Here is an 18,053-nt window from a genome sequence, read left to right as displayed (position 1 = left end):
CAATCACACAATAATATGACAAAAGAAATTAAACTGAGACTGAGTAATCAGCCAAGGTCATTGAGTAAGCCTCATGTCCAAGTAGGGATTTGATCCAAAGTCTCTCCATTTCCTGTCTGATTATCTAGACATGACAAGATTTGACATGTCTGAATTAGCCCCCAAACTACTCTAATGTTTCTAATTGTAACCACATGATTTTGAATAATTTTCCATTTTATGTCAAAGATACTGTCTAATTTGGTTTCCACATCACTGTCCTAATCACTTCACTTTGCATCACTTCAAACCCAATTCCATCACTGTTTCTATGAAGGTGAGAGAAAGGCTGTTTATTTTAAAAAAAAATCACACAATTTATTGATAACAGCCTCTTCCAAGCCTATAAGAGATATTGCTATGCAAGAGAACACAGGAAAATTACTGTCAACTCTTTGACAGTCACCAGGTTTGTTTCTGTGAATTTAAAACTTGGCTGCTAGTTGCATCTGAAAATTAATTTCACACATTTGAATCAGAACAAGCATAACAGCAGGGCCGTTGTGATCATAACTCCCTTGCAATAAAAATTGAGAAGCAAAGAAGCCTATTATTTCAAACATGAGAATGCAGTTCAGTAATGCAAAAGGGCATCATTGCATTTAAAATAATAATTTTTGATTCAGCATAATTTTAGGGTAGGTGGCTGGCTATTTTGATAATATTAAAAATAATCCCTTTTTAAAAATAGGATGCCAGTCCAATTGAAAATATTGTCAAGTATCTTACTTTTTTTGCAAATGAAGAATACACATCCTTTACTGTCAAAGCATATCAGGAGAAGTTGTACTTTAACCCTTCTGAAAAAAATGTGAAAAAAATAATCAAAGTGACTAGGAGAGAAGATGCTTCACTTTGGGGTACTTTGGGATTTCTAGTTTACAAAACAAAACCAGAACATTCAGGGTCAGCAGCTTGAGACAAGAAATGAAGCTTGCCTTATGTATGCATCAGCAAAAAGGACCATTTCAGTAAATATGAGAAAAAGCTTTCTCAGCAATGGCCCCATCTTTGGGAAATGGTTTATCAGCTGGGCTCCTTTTCAAGCCTTTTAATCTATATCTAAATGTTAAATGTATCTAAATGTGTATGCTGCCTAGACATTTTTAAGTATTCTGGCTGCTGTTTTTAGTGGCACAGTGGTTAAAGGGCAGTACTGCAGGCTACTCCTGCCGGCTGCTGGCTGCCTGCAATTTGGCAGTTGAAATCTCACCAGGCTCAAGGTTGACTCAGCCTTTCATCCTTCCAAGGTGGATAAAATGAGGACACAGATTGTTGGGGGTGGGGGCAATATGCTGACTCTGTAAACCACTTAGAGCACTGTAAAGTAATGTATAAGCCTAAATGCTATTGCTATTGCAACCAATCTTTGTACCTTTGATTTTAGTGGATTGTAGGCCATTCCAGAAAAGCCCAGTGGCAAACATATTTTCCAATGAATGAAGGAATTGAAATAGTATATAATAATAGTAAGGAGCAGTGATGGCATAGTAATTGGAATGCAGTATCACAGGCTAACTCTGCCCACTGCCAAGGGTTTGATCTGTAAAAGGCTTAGAGAGGACTGTAAAGCACTATCAAGTGATATATAAGTCTAAGTGCTGCTGTTATTGCTATAACGCTTGGATCTTGTAATCTGGAGAACTAAGAGGTGGCAGTTAAATGATACATTTCCCCATCCTCCGCCCTCCATCTTGCTGCCATGTTATCCAGCATTATCCATTTCAAGTGGAAGATGTATTTCATGTACTGCATGAGATTGGGTGGGGATAGAAACAGAGGGAAACACCAATTATGGCCCTCAGAAAGTTGTGTGTTAAAGTTGTATTGAATGTTGCATATTAATTCAATGTCGTATAGATCATTTGCCACTAAGCAGTGAGGACACATTGTGGAACAAGATTTAGAGTGGCACAATTTCCTGCCAGCTCTGGATGAGATGGCAGAATGGCAATTCAAATGTGGGTTGAATGACAGTCAAACAGTCCATTGTTGAGAAGTAGACTTAGGGCTCCAATGAAATTACCTTCTTATGTGGGTATATGACACAGGCATCATTATCCTTTCAGGGATCATAAGGCTGAAACAGGATAAACACTCAATTAGTAATAAAAAAAATAAGGCTTAAAAATTGAATTCTTAAAACAGCAGAATATTCTATTGCTAATGTAAAGCCAGATAGAGCTTGGGGGGACTGTATAAAGAAGCCACATGTGGCCTGTAATCAACTGTTTGCCCATCTGGTTCTATAACAACATTCTAACACAATAATCAAATCACTATTCAACAGTAGTGTTGACTCAGGTTTTTAGACAACTTACAAAAATGGTATAGTAAGGAGAGAAATTTGTCTTTATGTTATGGGCAACATTGACTAACATGCAATGTAGTTCTATTTTTCTTGAGCTACTATCACATAGTAGCTATTTATGACATCTACACAATGTTGTCACCCCTTTTCAAGGTGACATTACTGGTACCATATTTCTAATTTAAGCAAATTTAGGTGCCTGTCTTTGCACTATAAACCAAAGCTCAGTTGATCTCTCTCAATACTTTTAGATTATAACAGATAGCTTTTCTTTAACCATGAATTGTTTTGAAATTCATTCCAAATTCTAAACCATTATACTGGAAGAAACTCTGGAGTATTTCGGTATCCTTTTTGATCAACAGTTTTATTAAATAGTTATATGTTTATTAAAATGTGGCTTACAAAGAAAAAAAAAAGTTCCCTCTCTAATAAATGTAACAAATTCTAATTGTACCAAGAGATTTACCAGGGTAGATAGTTTAATTCAACAGATTAAAAGCCTATTATAACCTTGCATCATAAAGAGGGATTAATTGCGGCATTATTAAGGCATGTCTTCTGGTTTGATGGAACTTAATACCTTTTTAGAAATAAGTGCAATGTAGTAATATTTACAAGAAAATTAAAAGCTGCTGGACAGGAAATGTCATGCTCCGGCATTATACAACCCTAAAAGAGGTTTCTGTTTATAGATTTCATTATCAACCGGATTTATGTTCAAAATGTCTAATCTGTCCTTTTATTGAAAACTCTGTATTGACCTTCATTATCTGGAGGCGGATTTAAATTGTTCACAATGTTACATTTTAATCGGCTTGATTTTAGTTTCCCCAAAAGCAGTCCGGAGGCTTAAAAGAGACCCCATTTTAAACCAAGTGGAATAAGGGCATTTCTTTCTTTCTTCTTACATGGTCACAGAACAATTAGTCATAGTTCTAATATTTAGACTTTCTTGAAAGTTATAAAGAAGGCAACAGTCACACATGCCCTCCCAATGTGTGCTGTGTGTAGAAGTTTAAAGTGCACACTCTGTGTTTCAAACACGTCCATCCGAAATCTCCACCAGCACTTGGAGCGAGGAAGCCATTGAGTGATGTGCAATCAAAGTGATTGATTCTTCTTGCCCATATGAGACCCAGATCAAAAGGCATTGAATAGGGTCACTTTTCCACTACAGTCATGATATCTTATGACATCCTAGGGATGTGCTGGGAAAAAGACTTTCATCGAACAGATTACCTGCAGGCATTTCCTCTATTAAACCATTACTTAGCAAGAAGGCCAAACCAAAGGGAATTGGGAAAGTTATCTCTAAAGCGCTCCCATTGAGAGAGAATTCTCCAGGGGCCAGAACAAAAAGTTAGAATTAAATACATAACATTATTACAGCTCAGACTACATTGCTTAGAGCCAGTGTGGTAACCATACACAGACCAGAAGGAGGAGGAAGAATTGAGCATGCTGGATAAACCAGGGGCATTCGGTGGCTTTAACTTTCCTCATTGCTAGAATGTTTTCTTTCTTAACTTGTAAAACGGAACAGAATATTCTATCTTGAAAATAAACCAGAAGCTGGTGCAGTTGTCCAAGAATGGCATTGTGTTTTGGTAGGATCATCAGGCTTAGCAGTAGTTGTAACATCCAACATTTTTCAATAGCAGTCTCACACGAAGTAGTACATGGCAGCAATATAAATTAGAAGCAACTAAAGCTTAATCTTCCTTCCACTTGAAAAAGCATATTTTGCACACCTGTTGAAACCGAGAAGAGAAAATCCTGTCTATAGAGGAGTAATGCAAATTCTAAGAACATGTTCAAATTGTGGATCTGATCCCTCAGAGTTCGCGTTCCTACCCAATTCCCAGATCTCTTTTTCAGATGGAGGCTTAATTTGTTGGCTAACATTTTCATTTGGCACAGTCAGGAACTCATGTGTAAGTTTGTTTTTCTGATTTAAATTAAGCTTCAAGCTGCTGGAACAGTTTAATATGAAAAGGCCAGCTATCTGGTAAGCAAAATCATTCCAAATTTCTTTTCTTTCCACATTCAAAGTGAATATGTGGGACTCTCACCAAACTGGTTGTTCATTTTACAACACATGCATATTATATAACCTGTCATGCTTTTGTAAAACTAGTCCCAGAAGCACCTCATACAAACAGGTTATTTGGGGCATTCTATGTGCATGCTGATTTAAAGCATCAACTGAATTTGATTAAAATCAGTTGCCAAAATAGGTCTCAACTGCAGTCATTTGATTTGATATATCCGTATAATTTGAAAACAATAGAAAGAAAGACATCTGATTAAATTCAGCTATATGGTCTGAATTGTTAACCTAGCATGAAAAACCAGGTTGAGTACTGAATAAAATTGCTTTCAAATTAAATCTCCAAATTAACTTCACACAGATCTACAATTTATCAAACTACCACCGTGTTTCCCCAAAAATAAGACATGTCCTGCTAATAAGCCCAACCGGGCTTTTCAGAGCATGCGCCATAATAAGCCCTTCGCCCAAAATAAGCCCGTCCTCAACTATTTAAGTGCATGCACAACCAGTCCCCGCCATTACCACTGTGCCACCTACTGGTACAGCTTGCGGGGCGATCACCCCCTCCGGCCTGTTCCTTCTCACACAAAAAACCACTGCCCACTCCAATGGTAAAGACAGCCTGCCTGGCTCCCTTCCACATCATCCCTTTAGCGAGGGGTGGCAGGTGGGGAGGGAGAAGTGAAACGCACATCCTAGCGCTACCAGAGACTGACAGCTCCGCTGCATTTCTCACGCTTTCGTCCATTGAAGCCCCTGGTAAAAAAAAACCTCACGAGTTGAACCCATGAGGGTTTTTTTACAAGGGGATTCAATGGGTGAAAGGGCGAGGAATGCAACGGAGCTGGAAAGGTAAGAGGTGCGCCTCGCTTCTCCCCCCCTGCCACCCTTTGCTAAAGGGACGGCCGGGAAGGGAACCAGGCTGCCTTTACCATTGGGGTGAGGTGGGCGGTGTTGGGCCGGGAGGTGCACCTCTTACCTTTCCAGCTCCATTGCATTCCTCACCATTGTGTTCAGGGAAGCCCCTGGTTAAAAAAAAACCCCTTCTCGCGACTTCAAGAAGTTTGATTTAACTTCCAAGAAGGTTTTTTTTTTACCCAGTGGATCCCCTGAACACAATGGCGAGGAACGCGATGGAGCTGGAAAGGTAAAAGGTACGCCTCGGTTCTCTCTTGCCCCAGAAAATAATAATCCCCCCCCCTATAATAAGCCCAAGGCCATATTTCGTGGGGCAAAAGAAAATACGACCCTGTCTTATATTCGGGGAAACACAGCAGTGGTCTGTCATCAATTAATGGGCTGCATTTTATGACCCTTCAGAGTTTGAACAGCCACCCAGTAGGAAGATGGAAACGCCCAGAAGGCCAGGAGTTTGTAACTAGTGTGTTTAAACATGTGCAAAAGCAAAACAAGAAAAACACAGGCAGGGGAATTGTTCAAAAAGAGGGATGGGTTAGTGTATCCGAGTGATGTGATCCTATCCTTGAGGAGTGTTTCTGCAATATCAACTATTGCATTACATTTTCAGATGTATTTATTTTCTTCACTAGAGGTCAGAATTGTGCTGATGGATTCACAGCAACCAAGCCACAATATCTTATGCAAATTAATTGTATCCTGATATAGGAAGGACAAATGAAGAGATGTTTTAAAAATGGTCTCAAAAACTTACATGGCACAGGAATTTGCAGACGATTTAGGAACTAGGAGTCACTAGGTGAGATGGGTGAGGTAGAAATATGGGGAGTAAATAAATAAAAACTATGTATGGTTATGTAGCATGCTGTAGAGACTAATTTTCTTCTACAACTCATTATTTTCACAAATATGGACAATACAGAATCCACACTGAAAATCCATGCTGGAGAGAAAACACATCATTGTTCATCAATTATCACATTTTTAATAGAGTGGCCAGATGTTTGAAGAATTTGATTAATCAACCCATTAGAAACTGTTAAAAATCTTTCTAGAAACATAAAAGAAATTGAGATTCTCCTTGATTTTCTAAGATATCTTTGGAGAAAAACACATACTGTATGAGAAAATGCTCCAAAAATATGCATTGAAACATCTACTTACTTTATTGGGAGATATTGTACCACTGCCATTAAATGTTTCACCAGCTTCAAGGATTTCATTGTAGTGATATACTTAGCAGGGATCACACTACAGATACGCTACTTTGAGTTTTCAAGGAAAAGATGAAATGCAAATTAGGATTTAAATACAGATTATAGAGACAGTTCACAATGGATTCATAATTAAAGGATGCAAACGCACACTGGCCCAAACCGAAGTGACCCTTCCAGTCATTTTCATGTTATTTCAGCAATGAGAAAAAATATTATCTGCATATTAGATGATGATGATGATGATGATGATGATGATGATGATGATGATGATGATGATGGGTCTGACTCTTGGAAATTCTATAGGCCAGATCTCTCTACGCCTTCCAATCTTGTACTACTTCTTTGAATTGTTCTATGCTCTGCTTCTTGTCAGCTTTGATGGTGTATAAGAAGTTATGAATACAATTTACTGGAGTAAAACTCTATGATGAGAAAAAAAACACAGGGCTTCCTTTGGTTTAAAACACACTGACCTGGGGGTAATTCTTGACCATTATTAAAAGAGCCAAAGGAAATTCACTGTGAAAAGGCGTCATGGGACCTCCTCACAACTATCGTACTATATGGGAACCAGTTCTATGCCGTTGTATTTCTTGTAAAATTAAAATTAACTCCTCCTTGTTTCAAGGGGAATCTCTGTTTGTTCACTTACGATGGTAGCTGTTATTGTCAAAATAGATAGCAGTGCACTTTAAAAAAATAAACAGTCAATAACATGAGCATTTCCTTAAGTTATGCTTAACACCTGGTGACTTGCACCATATGCTTTTGGAAGCAAATATGTTATTGTTTTCTTCTTTGATGTATTTTCAAACTCTCAGGCTGGTCTTTGCCTCAATAATTGCCTGGTAGATTTTATTTACCTTTAACTAAGTCTGATTTTATGAAGCTTTTTGGACTTTATCAAAATCTTGAGATCTTTGCAGAAACAATTTACCTTTAATGAATAAATGGGATGAGGTCGGGAAACACTGCTCTTCCACAAGGCCTCTTGGAAATTAATGCTAATGTTATTTTATGTGCTGTGATTGTATTATCTAGTCACTCCCATGAGACTGTTGATTTATTATTATGGTTTGTTGCACAGTCAGCCAATGATGGTGATGATGATTTGACACTGAGAATGTATTATGTATTTGATATGGCAGTTATTGATTTTTCTCTTATTTAGCATTCTTGTACTATATTATACTGCAAGGCTCTTAAAATCAAAATTTGCACCTACATATAATGTGAATGTGATCTAATTTGATTTCTCCCTTGAACTGCAAATGGGAGCTTTTCAGTGGAGCATATCCAAACCTGGTGTGATTGTGTCCAGTCACAATGTCATTGGAAACTCTGGACAAGATAAAGTATAAGAGGGATTATTGCTGCATTTGATATTTGCTTGAATCATGAGATCCTTTAAAATACTGAAATATTCCTGACTCTGCAACTGTTATTCGATTGTGGATTTCTGCTTGGTCCTCCAGGGGTTCTGACTTACTCTTCCCCATCTGTTGTTGATGTTAATTACCAGCCAGTATAGACCAGTTCGTCCACCTGCCCCAGTGCTATGCCGTTCTATTTAGCCACGTTTTAGAGGCCGGGTGCCTGCGTAGACCATGCGTGCATGTGTGGGGTGCACCGGTGATAAAAATAGGTGAAACCCACCACTCTTAATTACATATTGATATAGTCCAAATTCCAACAACCCTGGGTAGCTCACAAGTAAACACTAAAAGAAATAATGAAAAGAATAGCAACAAAAGACAGCAATCTGGACAGGAGCAAAAACATAGAACCTCAAGAGACCTTTAGTCACTCTTGATATAGGCCTCAGCAAAAGAAGTTTTCAAAGTCCTTCAAACACAGGAAAATTGACCCTCTAGGCCTCTGTCCCGTAGGACAGAGAATGCTACTGAGAAGGCACACTTTGAGGGATCCGACATTGGGACTGTCGATATGCCTCTTTTGACATAGACCAAACTAGGCTGCAACTGAGTGAAATCTTGGGGCCGAGCCCACTTAGCCAGACTTGCAACGGTTCCAAAGGGAACATTCTGCTGAAGGGGATGCTCTTTGTCCTTTTGTCACTCACGGTAGCCATGTTGTGAATGGAAAATTTCCCTGCAGCCATTTTGTGAAAGCCTCCCCCTCTCCCCATTGGCAAAGCTACCAAGCGATATTTTGATTTCTTGTACTAAGCTGCCCCCTCTTATTAGCCACAAGGAACAGAATCCCAGCTGAGCAAAGAGCTGCAGAGAGAAGCACTTCGTCTTTTCTCTCTTTTCCCCCCACCTCTCCCTAGTAGCCTCTCTGTCACTCTTCTTTTAAAGTTTTATTCCCTTCATCTACTTAAGCTGCTGCCTTCTAGTTCAGCTCCTTTTCTTCTTCCCAGCCATTGCTCCTGGCTAAATGTCTCTTTCTCTCCTTTCTCCCCTCTTCATGAATGTATTTCCCATTTTCACAACTTTTTATATCTTTCCTGGCTCTGGATGTTGTTCCTTTCCTCTCTACTGAGTGGAACATATCTTTCCCTTGCCAGAGGCTTCCTCATCCCGATTTCCTCTCTGAGTCTAGCCTGCCTGTCAGGAGCCATTTTATAACTCCCCCTCTTTTTATCTTCGCATCTTTCGGGGACTCAATGTTCTTTGCTTCATTTACAGTTCACTCCAACAGAACTCTAGCCCTCACAGTTTTTTTTAATGCATCGCAACTTGATTAAAAGACTGTGTGAGGGGTATTCAAATTGAAAACTAAACTTTCTCCTATGGTTCAAGGGGATTTGGTTTCCTAGGATTAGTTTGGAGTAGCTCATCAGCATTTAAAAATTCCCTACATCCCTATAACCTCAATATTCACATGTCTTTAAAATGTAGCTAAACAAAGCGACCACAACCACAAGAAAACACAAACAAACAAAATCAGTGAGGCAAACTAGACTGAAGGGCGAGTCCCAAGTTGGCCAGAGTTCCACTTTTGTGGGATGTGAAGTTTGATGATGCTGTTATCAGGGTCTTCTTGTTCCATACAATTAACTGTACTGTGGTTTTTTTTAGTCTGCTTCTAAGGTTACAAAATTATTAAGAATATGTGACATGAAACAGAGTTGGCAAGGCTCCCATTCTCACTCAAAGATTGTTGAAAATTGCTAAAAGTAAAGTTCACTCGCTGGAACAATTCTATCCTTCTTACAAGGACAACAAACTAAATTGGTACAGGAAGGTTAAAAAATAAATTCTCTGCTTAGAGATGATGGTGAGGGATGATGCTTGATGAAATAGGTTGAGAGAAAACACCAAGGGTAATTACAGCTCAACAAACAGAAAACCCAAATTATCTAATGAAGGAAGTTGTTTTCTGTGGTGTCTGTGTATTCTATGCAACTTGAAATTACTGGTGGAATACATTTTATATGCTTTGTTTCCAGTATCTGTTCTCTCACACAATTCATTCTGGACAGTGAACTCTGCTGAAGACTGACGACTTTGTGGTTTCGGGTAACTTGCAACCACAATATTAAATGCTTACATTAACCTGATGTATTTTATACCTTTTCTATGTTCCTATTTAACTATTTATCCAAATTTAGAGTCTACCCAATTGTTACTAACTCTGGATGGCCAACAGCAACAACAACAACAGTAAATAGAAATGTTGTTAAAAAGAGATCCTGTCTGATTGGAGAACAGTATACTGTCTACAGCTACTCCACAAACAAAACTAACACAATGAAAGGTAGCTCACCCAACATCTGAACCCCATCCCTATGAATGACAGTCCATAGATACTCTAACCATCTTAGGGTTCTCTGAAGGGGACAATCTAGGGGCCATTGAATGGGGACAGGGAAAAAATTGCCTTCTAAGAGCTGTCTGAAAATTCAGATGGGATTGCGAGGCCAGTTTTCATCTTAAAATTATCCCCTTGAGAACAAAGGTAAACAAAAACATTGTCATGTGAAGAAAAACCAGGGCCACATATGTAGAATATAAATTAGCTACTTCATTGCTCAAGCCTATTTCATAGCGATCTTTTTAGAGTGGCAGTTTGTCCTTGGAAAGACCAGTTCAATGGCCTTTGGGGGGGGGAGAGAGGGATTCATACCTTGTCCTCTTGTGAGTATGCAATGACTCCAGACTCATCCCCCGCTTGACTCTTCCTCCCGACTGGGACAGTCCCTCTGTGACCGAAATCTGCTTCCAAGAAAAGTGCATTGGATGTCAAAGGTAGTTTTTAAAATTATATGAAACCGTAAAATTGTCAGCAATATGTCTAAAGCTTACCATGAATCCATAAGAGGGAAAGAGAAGTAAATATGTTCTATAAGATGAATCTGTTTGAATGGAATTTGAACTCCATTATAGTCATCTCAGACACTGAGATGGGCAGCACAAAAATCGAATAAATAAATCACTCAATTCCTGGACCGTGGTATTTGCTTACTTATTGCCATGCTTGTTTTTAGAAAGACCATTAAATGTGTTTCCTTTTGGGGAGAGACAAGCTTGGGAGTGGGAATCACTATAAGAAGTGTAGCCTTCTTGTTATGGGGATTTTCTTTTCTTGTATATAAGTTGTATGTCTACCCCGAGTTATTATAGTTGTAGTTTAATCATATCATGCTGTTTTGCTTCTTTTAAATTTCATTCCCGTATCTCTAAAGTATAATAGATTTTGATTTGGATTAGCATCTAAACTCAGTTTAGCAAGTTAAGTAAATAAATAAATCTTGTCTCAAGCGAAGACAGTTCCTGTAAATATACATCAAATAGTCTGAGCCCCAGTTTCAACTTATGTGATTCCCTTGTTGCAGAAAATAATGCAAACCTGAATTGTGGAGGAATTACACAATGATCCTTGGACAGCCAGTTAGTAATAACAGGTGGAAGACTATAGTGATTCAAACAGTGTCCCTCCCGATCAACTTGGATTTAGGAGGCTGAGAATGGATGGGGGCAGGGCCAGTCAGAGGTGGTATTTACCAGTTCTCCAAACTACTCAAAATTTCTACTACCTGTTCTCCAGAACTGGCCAGAACTTGCTGAATCCCACCTCTGATCCACCTCCTTCCAAACTCATTTTAATGCAGTAATCTCTCAAGATTATATTTCTTACTTTAATAGCTGAGTCCAAAAGCCTTTTCTTAATTTTTTATGTGTGTTCATCTTCTGCTTCATCTTCTGTATGTGTTGTGGCTCGGTAGGAGCCTTTGGAGCTGCTATCAGACTCTGACACAGAAACCTCCTGTGAGTGGTTTCAGGATGCTCACAGGAGAAGATAACAAGCAGCTGTGACTCATTAAGGATCTCCTCCTGTGGATAAAAGACTGATGGTGCCACGCCTTAGCTGCAGAAGTCAACGTCGTTCGTTTGTTCGTTAGTTCAGTTCCGTTCCTGTTCTAGTTCGTGTTCATGATTCAAAGAAGCAGTTGGATAAGTGATTTGCTTTATGTAAACCTGGTTTGCTGTGAGAGTTTGTTTTTGCATTTGCTGTTTAACTTTTTGCCAGAGAATTTATCTATGTTTATTTTGGGCTCACAGCCAGCTCGAGCCGGGACTGATAAAGATATTTCCTTTGAAGTTCTGTCTGGCTGTCGTTTCTGAATGAGCAAGGAGGGGGGTCAGAATAGTATGTGTGTATGTTTGTGTTTGTCTCTCTCTGTGTGTGTGTCAGCCTATTCAGAAGTAAATACTGTACATTCAGAGCACAAAGTGGTACCCATTTAATCAAGGGAAACTCTCAGTGAGCTCAAGGAGAGTCAAGGAGACATTACCAAAACAACAGTGGATCTGCTTTCTAACAGCATGTCTCACCATTATGTTAATAGGTGAGTGTTCAATGCAAATCTTATACAACTCGACTCACCCATATCTTGTGGATTGTGTCAATTTAAATTTCCCAGTAGATCTCAATGCAAGTTAGAAATTTTCCAACCAAGAGATGATCATGCTTTATAGGTTCCACAGATTAGCTCTATTATTTGCCTTCATATTGTCATCCTGATCTCCTATCAGTCTTTTTGAAAACAGATGCAGAGCTGAATCCTGTGTGATTCCCCAAACTTTCCAATGGACGGTTCTAGGTGCTGCTAAGGGCATTCTGTGGACATTCTAGCACACTAGAGTGTCATTGAATGTAGGCTAGTATCCTGCTGCTTCATGATAGAAGGAAAAGGGGAACAGCTTCTTGGCTAAACCTGCATGTTTACTGGTGGGCATGTTGACTGATAATCTAAATGACAAGATTCGTATGGTCTTCCTGCAGATTAATACTGATTTCCCTTTGCCTTCCCTTGTATGCTCATCTGAGCCTTAGAAGCAGTTAGGAATTCTCTTGCAATTTTGCCAGAGATGCATAGAGCTTATGCGAGATGTCAGTGAAATCTTGGGAGATTTGAGCTAGCAGCATTGAAGTTCTGCAGCAAGGAGCTGCTGTCAGTGCAGCAGAGTAGGAGAAGTCATTTGACAAGCAAAGCGGCTTGCTGTGGCCTAAAATAGGTCAGAAAATGAGATGGAAGTTGATACCATGAACATTCCAAAGTACTATGAATACTGAAGTTCCAATAGTGCAGACAAGGGAAAGTTTCAGATTGTTCAGTTACAAACAAGCAAGGTGTTATTTTTTCTTCACATAGAAATATGCTCATTGCAAGCCTTTTTTAAGTGATCCTCTTCCAGCAGCAGGGTAGCCTTCTTTTAAATTATGAACATTTTTCTAACGAATAAGGTGGTAACATTCCTTAGCAGAGCAGAAAGGGGAGGCTAACCCTACAACTGGAGTCAAAATTCACAAGACATCTCATCAGCAACTCTTATGCCTGCAGATGCTTTAGAGAGATTCTCTTTTTTTATTGCACTTCCCCCTCTCTATTTGAACAAAAAGCAAATATAATAATAGGACAAGTTCACAAGCTGTGGCAATAATCGGAGCATTCTAACAACCTTCTTAAGCAATCTATAAATAAAGATGGTTCATTTTCTTATGAGCATTGAACCAGGGGTGAAATTCAGCAGGTTCTGGAGAAACGGTAGCAGAAATTTTGAGTAGTTCAGAGAACTGGCCCCAGAGTCGGGTGGGAATGGGGATTTTGCAGTAGCCTTCCCCTGCCACGCCCACCAAGCCACGTCCACAGAACCGGTAGTAAAAAAAAAATGAATTTCACCACTGCATTGAACCTACACTTTGTTTGAAAAGGTCTGTTTTCCCAGTTAATATTCAACTAAGATGATCACGGAGAATGATTAAATTATAATCATTGATTTGATTCATGACATCTTTCAAAAGCAAAAAGCAAAACAAAACGCACCTCCTTCTCTGATATTATTTCAAGCTAAAGAAAATCTGAGGACTGGTTGTTTAGCTGTCACTGGAAGCATTTAGAGGAATGATACTTGGGTCAGAGCTTCTCCTTCCTCCGGGGAAGGAAAAAGATTGACTCTATAAATCAGTTTTCCCAACCTTCTGTCCTCAAGATGAGTGAGCTTCCATCTCTCATCGCCACTAAGCAGCACAGACATAAGACATGCAATGTTATTTCTTTTAAAATGAAGCCCACATTCAAAGAATTATTCCAGTTTGGCTCCGGGATATGAATGGCAGCAGACAATCTTTTGTCATTCACCTCCAAAAACAAAATATGCAATGTTTAATTCGGTAAACAGAGAGGCTGTAACAACATGTCTCTGACTGTGATCAGGATGCTAAGATTGGAAGATCCGGGCCATACGAGAAGACCATGCAATAGGGCTCTTCAGGATACCAATGTAGTAATTTGGAAGTATATCCATTTGGTATGACTTTTTTTGGCTACCACCTGATGTTTCCTATTAATGTAATTGGTCCTTTCATTTCATTTCATTTCTTTCATTTCATTTTTCAATATATCTTTAGTACTGACATCCCTGGAAGAAATGGGCTTAAGGTCTTTGGCCTGTTTGAAGTGGGGAAGGTGGAGTTGGTTAGGAACTCTCTTAGAAGTGAACTGTTTCCATCACTTCTCTTAATTTCACCCTTCTTGAAGTCATATAAAAACATCAAACTTTGGCAGTGCAACTTGGGAGTGCCAATTCACTCTTAATGGGAAATACTTACCTATATCTGCCATACAGGCTCCAGATTGATGAGCTCTATGTTAAATAACATAGCTGTCTTCTTTTTTAAAAAAATAATAATTTTTAATTTAAAACAAATACAACATCCTTCTTTACATGCTATAGAAAGTGCATCAGTTGGTTACAAAAAGACTTTTGTGCATCTCTTCCACAGTCAACAAATATAATTCATATTAACTTAAGTATTTTAACTCAAATATTCATACATGTCACCATCATCATATCTCCATTTTCACTTGACTATAATTGTTTAAGCGTCCTTCATCATAAAATATACCAAAGTTTAATACATAATCACATACTGGCCTTTCAATTACTATTTCTAAAATCCTCCAATGACACTAAATCCTTATGTCCTATTCTAGCTAAACATCCATAATATTTAATAACAAAGTTTTCTAATCCTCCTTTCCAAATCACTATTTAAAGTTTACATCCAGTTTCCTTATGTTATACCCATATCTATATATACGTTGTTATTCTTATCGCTCTTTTATTTGACTATATCTTATATCGTAACATTTTCCCCCTAATAATCAAAACTTTAACTGTATCTAACTTAGTTCTTTTTTATTGTTATTATTAACCTTTATGTATAATCCAAAGGAATTGCTAATATTCCTTACATGGGTACCATTCAATATTTATATCCAATTATACTTATCATAACACCACACATTGTATACATTAGTAACATTATCAGTTATTTATTTAAGCTATATCTATTGTCAATAATTTTCACTGTTTAACTAGTTTTAAATTATATTATTCTATCTATCAACATATATCTTTCCAATAGCAAAACAGTGTCATATCTTCTGCCATTTGTGGTGCCAGTCCTCTAATCATCTTCTTGATCAGCTTTGTATAGACTCCTCTTAGCAACTCCTTGCTTATAAGATCTCTCATATAATCTTGATGCCCTCTTTCTGTTTCCTTATTCAGCTTATCTTTGATTGCCAGCAGTGTTATCAAAACTTTTGCTAATAGAACTTATCTCTTTAAATCCATAGATTCTTTGGTTTTTTCTTCTTCTGTATCTTGCCCTCTGAAATAAATTTCCTCTCCATTAAATTCCTCTTTCAGTATTCCACTCTTTCCATTTTCAGAGTCAAACCAATCACCATAAATATTAACAGGTTTAATCTCTTTATATTCATTTTCCACTTTGATTTTTTGAGTTTTAATCACCACATTTTGCATTTGATAGACATCCTCAATTTCTTCATCATACTTTGCTGTTATGTGCTCTAAGACTTCCAGTTTCTTCTCTATCCTTTCATATGTATTTGATAATTTCTGTATTTCTGAAAGTATATTTTGCAAGCTTGAAATTTCTGTTTTATTTTGAAATTGTGACATTCTCTCAGCTAACAAACACAGCTGCTCTAGCTTGGAAGGTTAATAAAATTCAAACATAGATTCACAAAAACATTTGTTTTCACTTTTCTCTGGTTAAAGATATACTTCAAAGGGACATCTGTGTGCTTCCCTTCTTATTACTCTCTGTAGCCAAACAGTGAAACCTTGTAGTGCCAAGTCAAAACAATCAGTGGAGAAAAAAAAGTGTTCCAGTTTCAATACACAAACTCCAATCCACAAACCTCCCAACCGAGCAGCAGTGATACCATTGCAAATCTTATTTCTTTTGTATCTTTTTGTATTTCAAGTTAGAAAAAAGAGTCCAATCTTTAAATGAGTTAGAAAAATACCCACAGCAATGAAACAGGAAAACTTTAGTCCATAAGTTACAGAGAACAATAAAAGAAAAAAAATAGAAGAATAAAACTTAATCCATCCATTTCAAAAGGCTTGTATAAATTCCATCCATAAAAATAGCATTTAAAAAGTAAGATAACCACTGTCCAAAACCATTCCAAATTTAATTCCGCTGCTTGATTCTTCTGTTCTCCAATTTAGATTAATTTTAAGTTTTTTATAGGCAGTCTCTTTTTAAAACAGTAAAAGTTCCTCACCAGCTGGAAACACTTTCTCTTTCCGTATCCTTCCGTTTTGGAGCCGCCCCAACTTCGTCAGCCTTGGCTGGATTTTTTGTCACCGGCTTGAAGAACTTCTCTTGCATCTATCAGGGACTTTGCGATGTTCCTGAGATCAGCAAGATGTATTCTTCCTGTTCACCGTCTCTTCGGGATGGTTTAGGTCCGATTGGACCACCCAGCGGCAAGAGCATTGAGACCGCACATCCGTATCGTTGCGACATTGGCTCCTTCTTCAACATAGCTGTCTTCTGATATAAGAGAAGTTTTGACATTCACATAAAGCTATTAACTCTTTCAGTAGGTCTTTGAAGAAATTGTTTTTGTTCCTGTCTAGTGGGTGAATATTTTATGTGTATGGATATTTCTTCGAGTTGGGAAAGTATATTGATGCTGTTGTGTTCTGACCCCCTCCTCCACCCAGTAACGAATGCCGAGACAAGCTCAGCTGGAATTCCACAGCACTTTATTAGCAGGAAACATAAATCTCGGTGGCTGAAAGCCCAAACACAACAAACAGATAAGAACCTTGGCAGCAACTCAGACTTCGACAGATACAGATAACAGCTTCTCCAGAGTTGATAATTAAGTTGAATCCTGCAAACATATTCCTGACAAAGTCTCTCCTTAAATACAATCTTGAGAGGAGCCTAATTACAACCACCTGGGTACCATTATCTTTTGTATCTGCGTAGCTGTTCTCTACATCGATCTGCCTTGCATTGCCGGGCATCCAGGACCACTTCCCTTGTCTCCTCCCCACTGCTCCAAGGCCTGACATCAGGAGCATACTCCCTTCGGCTTTCACTGCTGCGCCATGCCTCAGGCACCTCCTGGTGGCCAACCAGCCTCTCTGCGCCCTGATCAGATTCGGAACCCTATCCAGGGTCCTCCACCTCTTCCAGAGCCGACTCATAAGGCCCCTCGCTGGCGGAGTCTGTTTGCAGCTCCAACGGCTCCTGCTGGGCCGCAACAGTGTTGTATAAACCTCTTGGAATCAGCTATATTAACATTATAAGCCGAATATGAATAAATAAATCAACTAGAGTTTACATACAGATTTCCTCATCAATAGTGTTAAAATAGGGAATATAATTGGGTCATGAAAGCTTCAGTCATTTAAAATGATAGATGTTAAAAAGGGGTGGAACTTTGAATAACACATCATGTTCACATTTTGACTCTGTTGAACAACACCACTCAATACTTCTGTGGTATAGTGCCTTTGTTTGCTTATTTTGAATATTAGCATACACATTTGTAAATATATTCACATAGTAGAAGCACAAATATAAAATTCATTGTTGTAACTTCCTATACTACTTTAGAGAGAGAGAGAGAGAGATAGAGATAGAGACAGAGACAGGGATGGAGGGAGAGAGGGAGGGAGAGAGGGAGAGAAAGACACACACACAC

Source organism: Thamnophis sirtalis, unplaced genomic scaffold, assembly GCF_051295495.1.
Source record: "Thamnophis sirtalis isolate CommonGarterSnake01/CBP01778 unplaced genomic scaffold, rThaSir2_p1.2 scaffold_12, whole genome shotgun sequence".
Taxonomy (NCBI): Eukaryota; Metazoa; Chordata; class Lepidosauria; order Squamata; family Natricidae; genus Thamnophis; species Thamnophis sirtalis.
Note: the sequence above shows the minus strand (reverse complement) of the source record.